The 7,500-nt window shown below is 39.3% G+C and overlaps 1 protein-coding gene across 6 annotated transcripts in view; it reads right to left on the reverse strand.

Annotated features, from left to right (window-relative positions):
• LOC143022785 (calcium/calmodulin-dependent protein kinase kinase-like) overlaps window positions 1–7,500 on the reverse strand; it is a 745,076-nt gene that overhangs the window by 462,376 nt on the left and 275,200 nt on the right. The gene's annotated exons all lie outside the window — the stretch shown is intronic.

The following is a 7,500-nucleotide window of genomic DNA, read 5'->3' on the forward strand; positions in this document are numbered from 1 at the left end:
ATAGCGACTTTTGGCAACTCTGCGCAATTGAGATACATGGGTGCTGCGCAGGGCTCCTCTGCCAGTCTCCGCATTGAACACTGACACTCTCCCACATACTCTCTCGCTCCCCACCGGGCCTATATCCCGGGCCAGCCTTCTCTCACTGCTTCCACCCTCTCCACCCCTTCCCCCTCCCCCCCTCTCTCTCTCTCTCTCTCTCTCACACACACACACACAATCTCTCACAAACACACATGCACAATGAGATAGATAGACACACACACAGAGGGAGGGAGAGAGAGATCAGGGACGACTGATATCCTCTGCTTCATATGGCAGAGACACAGCCTTCCAATATCAATACACAATCACATGTGTACTTGAATTTAAGAAATGATTATTCGCTTCCAATGCGACTGGAAGACTGAGCGAGGAATAAATTTTATTTACAGCTATGTAATCCAGATGCAAATATTACTTCTTTCATTCTGGCTGTCGCTAGGCGATTTTATTCAGCTGATTAGCTTTTCCTATAAGAGTAAAGGAGCTCAGATAATCTTCCTCGTTAATTTGCTTTTTTCTGGTTAACGCTTGACGATTTTATTCAGTGTTGTGGTCACTTGGACATGTGAGTGTCTATCTGATGCATCGACAGAAACTGTACAGTCATCCCTTGTACTGGGCTGGCTACCTTCTTTCTTATCTGGTAGTGGTATGGCACTGGTTTGAATTGGCTGGCGACTGCCCAAAATATAAAGTAAAATGTCAATTGGTATGTAAGAAGGGTCATCAGAAAAAGTCTACATCCTTTCACCTCTCCAAGGGATACCACGAACAATAATGAAATAGCTTAGTGGCAGACAAAGAAACATAAAGTACCACGCTGGACTAGTATAAGAACTTAAGAATGGAGGAGGTTGCAAGACACCATAAGGCCTACACTAGGTAGTTCCATGTCCCTTACCACTTGTCATCCCTATCCATGGCATCTAATCTTCTCTTAAGGCAACCAATACTTTCAATTTTAGGTTGATGAATTTTTTGTAATAAATACCAATTCAACCACTTCAACCCAATGGATCCCTTTACGTATTTTTTCTGGTTAAGGCGTCAGGAGATTTTATTCAAGTTGCTGGTAGGAAGCCATAGAAAAATAATTGGAGTTTTAATCCATCGAGATTCAACTGAACTGAATAAGAATCATCTTGCGTTAGGTAGGATTAAATCTGCAACCAACATCATGGGATGATAAACCTAATATAGGTATTCAAATGAGTAAAGGACTTTAACAAGGGTGACACAGGCAAGGTCATCATATTAAGACATGAGGGCAGGACTCGTAGTAATGGATTTAAGTTGGACAAATTTAGATTTAAGAAGGAAATAGGCAAAAACTGGTTTACCAATAGAGCGGTTAAGGAATGGAATAGACTTAATAACCAAGTAGTGAGCGCTGAAACTGTTGTTTGTTTTAAGATAAAGTTAGATAATCTTATGGATAGGGATGATAGGTAGTAAGGGGCATTAAACTGCCTAGTGTAGGCCTTATGGTCTCTTGCAGTCTTCTTCACTCTTATATTCTTATAAAACAGAATATGACTCTGGTCTCTAGTCAACTCTACGGCTTGGAGGAGGAGCATGACAAAATGGGAAAGCTCAAAAGTGAACCCTCGGTGTTGTATCACCTATGAGAATGCCACCGACCGATCTTTGGCTTAACGTTTCCGGAAACGGCGACATCCTCTTCAGATGGACGCCAGACTCCTCGTCTGCTTCGAGAGTTCAACAAACCAAAGACGTCTGAGAAGTTGTCAACAGGTTTTGTGAGAGGCAGAAAATATATATGTGATAAGATAGAACAGAAAGAAATAAAATTAGGTTAAATCAAATGAGATTAGATTAAATGAAATACAACAAAATAAAATAAAGTGCTCTTACTTTTTAATCATTTGTAAAAAGATGAATAAAATAGATAGATAAAATAAAACTGAATTATATCAATTAAAATAAAATGAAATGAGATCAATTGGAATAGAATAGTAATACAATAATACAAAATAAGATAAAAATAAAAATATAATAATATCGAATAAACTAAATAAGATAAATAAAAATTGTGATTCACTAATACCAAATAACTGATTCCAGTTTTCCTTTCATAATTATAATAAAGAATAACCGCCAAAATGTCAAATGAATTACACAATATAGATACAAAAGTATCAAGCTCATACCCCCAATAGATTACAAATGAATACGTTGACGAGGGTGAATATATATTCAATGCAGATCATTTACTGAAAAAATTACGTCATAATGTTACAAATAAAAATGAACGAATATATGAAAATAATTCTTGCCTCAATTTTCAATGACTGGAGACTAAAGGTCCACAGGCTTCCATCATTTTTACTAGATTTTTGATTGCTATCTGTGTTGTGTAAGTGTAGGGGAGGAGCGGTCGCCGGTTGCTAACTCTCTTTATATCAAAAGTAGACGAAATACAAAGGACGTAAACAGAGATCTTCGGACAGATCCCAAGACCGAATATCAGCCCCTCAGGACTGAACTTCCAGATGAAAGCAAAGTTATTCACTGGTATTGAAGACGTGTGGCAGGGAGCTGATTCTATCTGACGCCCGTCTCATCGGACCACCACGTGCAGGTACCTAGCATCAGTCCACACATAACTCAACAGTAATAACGTAGATGTTAGCATCACAAGCGTTAACTTATGCATTACAACAGCACACTTTGAATATTTTGGCCTGGCTAAATCCTGTCGATTCTATTTGGAATAAGTGTTAAGGATTCTTTTTAGCCCAAACGCTGCAATGACACTCTTTAGATCCTTTTACCTGGCGAGAAACACACTATTTCATTCAATTGACGGATAACAACCCCACCCGCCTCCTTCCCCCAGCACTGTGGTAGTTAAATGTGCCACAGAGGAGAGCGTGTACGCACATACACTGAATATGAAAAGAGAAATCAATACATACAAAGTAAATGCTACAACACTGCTACACCAATTAGCTCACTTTCACAATTTTGCCCTCTCCATTTGTCGCACTCACCTGCCCTCACTTCCCCTTGTCTCTCTCGTTTTTCTCTCTCTCATTCTCTCTCACTCACTCGTTATCTTCATGTGTGTGCGTGTATGTTTGTGTGTGTGTGTGTGTGTGTGTGTGTGTGTGTGTGTGTGTGTGTGTGTGTGTGTGTGTGTGTGTGTGTGTGTGCGCACGTGTGTGAATATGTGTGCATGTACCTACATATCTGTGCGTGTATATGTGAGCGTGTGTATGTATGAATGTATTTTAGTGTTTATATGTGTAGGTATTGTGTGTACATGTACCCATCTGTGTGTGCGTCTATGTACCCGTCTGTGTGCACGTGTATGTATGAATGCATCTTAGTGTATATATGTGTATGTATTGTGTGTACATGTACCCATTTGTGTGTACGTCTATGTACTTGTCTGTGTGCACGTGTATGCGCACATGTGCATGTGTGTAAACCCATGTGTACCTGTAAGCCTGTGATATTCTGTGCTTATGCGTATCCATATGCAAGTGCGTGAGCATGTGCATGAAGCTGCATACATGAACATAAATGATTATTTTCCAACGAGGTTGAACCATTTTCGTTCAGATCAGGCTGTTTCTGACAGAAAGAGAACGAAGTGAAAGCTCAAAAATTAATTACACATCGTTATTAACATGTTCAAAATGAGATTTGGCCATGGGAAACTCGGCCGTTCTATTGAACAATAAAGAGGAGGCACACTGATGACAATAGTCATTTCTGTGGGGAAAAATCAGACTGGCTCCGTAACCAAATTCGAAATGCTTTCAGGTTTTTCTTTTCGTTTTGGAGGGCACGCGATACAAAAATTAAAAGAGAGAAAATAAAAATGTGAAATAGAGTGAAAGATGGAGGAGGGTGGAAGAACAGGTTGAGGAAAAGGAGGGCGAGGAAGGTAAGGAATGAATGAGGAGGAAGTATGGTAATAAAGGAGGAAGATGTAAAGAGAAGATGGGAAAGGGGAGAGGAAAAAGAAAAGAAGTACGGGAGGAGGGAAGACGAAGAGGAATATAGACTAAGGAAATAAGAGGAAAGAGTCGAAGGACACTGTAGGGATGGAATTTGAAGAAACAGGAGAAGGAATGTGCTAACAGGACGGAAGGAGAGAGGAGGTAAGAGACAGGGAAAGAAAATGGAGTGACAGAACCAGGATGGAAAAGGATATATATATATATATATATATATATATATATATATATATATATATATATATACTATATATATATATATATAATGTATATATATATACTATATATATATATATACATATATATATATATATATATATGTATATACACACATATATATATATATATATATATATATAGAGAAAGAGAGAGAGACAGAGAGAGAGAGAGAGAGAATGGAAGAAGAGGAAGGAGGGAAGGAGAGGCTGGAAGGAGGGTGAGGTTGGGAGGAGGTTGGGGACATTACTTGAAATTCTATTTACAAAACGAGAAAAGTCTGGTTTGGCGAAAGTGCCATTTTGGACGAGCAATGTGTACTTATGTCCTGATGGAAGAACTGAATAAAACATTCAATTAATTACGCTGCCCATCTACCGAGAAGGACCAATTCAGATGGAGTGTCGGTCCACTTCTGTATCAAAGCATACACACCCACATGTGCATCCATGTACACGCGCACGCACACATACACACACACACACACTCGCACAAACGGACACGCACACACAAACACGCACACAGGCGTCTTGATAGATGTTACTCACTCGGTGAATACGAGCTAGAAGTTCATCTTTAATAATGATAGACCAGTGCAGGACCACAATCTCCAGGGACGCTGCACCTCTGTCCTATACCTTTGTGACTTAATAGGACTTGATAAGAATGTTTTTGTGGTGAGAAATATATATGAAGTCTATTCATAGTTTAAGACCTGTGTCATCAACTCGATCATACTGATTAAACAGAAGTGCTGAGATGAAATGTTGGTCTCAAGCATATTTTATTTTAGTCATTGTAGATAATGGATAGTAGGAAGACAAGAGTGCTCACCTTGTATTATGTCTCAGAACAAAAAAGAATCGAACCCAAGACTAACGCGTCCAAGTCATTGCTTTACCCATTGATCCACGTTGGTTGCCTCAGGTGATGCATGTGCATGTATGTATGTATGTATGTATGTATGTATGTATGTATGTATGTGCGTATATATGTATGTATGCATGTATATGCGTATACACATATGTATGTGTGTATGTATGTATGTATGTATGTATGTATGTATGTATGTATGCATGTATATATGTATGTATGTATTTACGTATGTATGCAAAATATATACGTATGTATGTATGTATGTATGTATGTATGTATGCATGTATGTATGCAAAATACCACGAATCCTTCGTCATGCAACTTCCAAGTCGTTCATGACAGTTCCATCTTCATTTTTTCGCTCCGTAATCTCTGGTCATGATTTGCAGCTGCCGCCAGGAATGCACCAGTAGCAAAGTCAAAGCAAGAATTTGCTTTGTTCTTGTAAATAAGTTCCAAAGCAAGAGAGATGCGGTGGTAGCGGTGAAGACGCTGGAAGGAAGTTGGAAGGAAGTGTCTTAGGCGGGTAGGTGGGATGACGAGTCCCTTCTTCTCTCGTGACACACACACGCACGCACACACAAACACACACACACACACACACACGCACACACATGCGCGCGCGCACATGTTTGGTAATGATGGTTGAGGTGAGATAGGGAAGTTGATTGTGACCTGGGGGCAGGTATCAGGGATGGGTAGGCGGCAGGAAGCGTCGCCTCTCCTAAGCTTGACAAAGGGGGTCCAAGAGGCAATGGAGGATGTAACGGGGCTGAGCTCAGGACTCGGTGGTGGTTGGGGACCATGGCAATCCCCTTTCCCCTAAAAGCTTAATAAAGGTGGCAGGGAAATGGGAATGGGAAAGAGGGAGGGCGAGACAAGACTGGGGTCGGGTGTTGAGGAGCGGGTAGGTTTCGGATACGAGGAGTCTCTTTGCTCCCGTGCCCATCCAATCGTTCTTTTACTCAAGCTGCACTCAAGAACAATCGCACACGATGGTGTGGTGCAAGTCGTCCATGTGGGACAAGAAAGATTTGCACACATCGACAGTGGTTCAAAGGGAGTGGAGGTTACTGTGTACTACCATAGTGTACACAATGACACCATCGTGTGATCCATGATTTTATTACGGGTTGAAGATGTACTGATTTGTCGACCGATTTTCTTTTAAATTTCGACCGAATTCTTTATCACTAAGAAATGTGGTACAAACTAATCGTAATGTACATGAAGGGCTAGAATCATAGGATGACTCTACATTTCTTTTGGTGGCTGTAAGTTCATGAAGAGTGGCCATCCTCAAAGGCAGAGCTGATTGGTCCAACCTCTTTCAGGTTCTCCTTTGTCCCTTTCTATTTCCTCCTCCTCTTCTTCTTTCTTCTCCTTATCTCCTTGTCCTCCTCCTCTTCATCTTCATCTTTATCTTCACCTTCATCTTCATCTTCATCTTCACCTTCTTCTTCTTCTTCTTCTTCAGAAATTTTTGCCCCAACTTCCATCGTGTTTCTTATTCAGTTCTTTGTTCCAACCTACTTCGAGTTTCTCCTCTTCCACATTTTTTGTTCCAAGTTCCTTAGATCTTGAGCTTGGTCTTTTTATTCATCCTCTTCAATATCTTCGCCATCTTCTTTCTCGCCATGGTCATCTTCACCTTTATCTTCTTCGCCTTCTTTACCTTCTTTGCTTTCTTCACTTTCGACTCCCTCTTCACCCGCTTCATTTTCATCTTCATCACCTTCATCATCTTTTTCTTCTTCATCTTTATCTTATTCCTAATTTCTTTCATCTTCTTCGTTGTCTTCATCTTCTTCAACACTATCATATTCTTTATTTTCTTCATCGTCTTCATCTTCATCATTGTCTTCATTTTCTAAATCATCTTCATCTTTTTCATCTAATTATTCGACTTCATCTTCTTCATCTTCTTTATCTTCTTCCTCATTGTCTTCATTTTCTAAACCATCTTCATTATCTTCACCTTCTTCACCTTCTTCTTCATTTTTTCGTCTTCATCTTCTTTATTTTTTCGTCTTCATCTTCTTCATCTTCTTCACCTTCTTCATTTTTCGTCTTCATCTTCTTCATTTTACTATCTTATTCATCTTATACATTTTCTTCTTCATTTTTATTTTATTAATCATATTCACCTTATTCGTCTTGTTCATTGTTTTTCATCAACTTTATTTCTTTTACCTTCTTTACCTTCGTCTTCTTCATCTTTGTTTTCTTCATCTTCATCTTCTTCATCTTCATATTCTTTGAGTTCATCTTTTTCATCTTATTCATCTTTATCTTCAACTTTGGCCTTACTTTCTTCACCTTCTTCTGTTTTTTTTTTCTTATGTTTCTTGAGTTTTGAGAACATGTTCAACCA

This window comes from Oratosquilla oratoria, chromosome 1, assembly GCF_046742065.1.
Source record: "Oratosquilla oratoria isolate Oo_2021 chromosome 1, ASM4674206v1, whole genome shotgun sequence".
Taxonomy (NCBI): domain Eukaryota; kingdom Metazoa; phylum Arthropoda; class Malacostraca; order Stomatopoda; family Squillidae; genus Oratosquilla; species Oratosquilla oratoria.